This window comes from Penaeus monodon, chromosome 23 (genome assembly GCF_015228065.2).
Source record: "Penaeus monodon isolate SGIC_2016 chromosome 23, NSTDA_Pmon_1, whole genome shotgun sequence".
NCBI lineage: Eukaryota > Metazoa > Arthropoda > Malacostraca > Decapoda > Penaeidae > Penaeus > Penaeus monodon.
Window position 1 is genome coordinate 17463524 of NC_051408.1, and position 480 is coordinate 17464003.

The 480-nt window shown below is 44.6% G+C and overlaps 1 protein-coding gene across 1 annotated transcript in view; it reads right to left on the reverse strand.

The window, feature by feature from the left end:
- Positions 1–480, reverse strand: part of LOC119587840 (protein obstructor-E-like) — a 19203-nt gene that overhangs the window by 3238 nt on the left and 15485 nt on the right. The gene's annotated exons all lie outside the window — the stretch shown is intronic.

The window sequence follows — 480 nt, forward strand, 5'->3', positions numbered from 1 at the left end:
CCTATGTATTTTTATCTCCCCTATCCTTCCATTCTTCCCCCACCCTAACCCCACACCATCACGAGCCGCCGGGAGCCGTGGGCAGAACAAGGTGTGGGGAAAAGGTCAGCTGTGCCCGAAGACACCTCTGACCTTACCCAAGACATGAGTTTAGTTACCCCCTTAATCGTTTTCTGTGAAATGTGAAGTTCGAGGCTTCATATGCCATCTGGCGGGAACTAAGCTGCTTTTCAGGGTAGAGTTACCTTCCTCTGGGTTTTTAACTATTGGATCTCTTGCACCAGACGTCAGTGTATTTATGAGGAATTTGAAATGGAATGAACAATTCCAGTGAACAAACGACGTAGATGAGTAACCGTTGTTAACCGAAGTAGGTTATGATTATGTTGGAATTCTTATGCAAGAGTAACTTGCATGACACACCTCAGTAGCTTAAGATTTACTTTTCCATTTGGTTTCCCTAAATAACCTGATACCGCA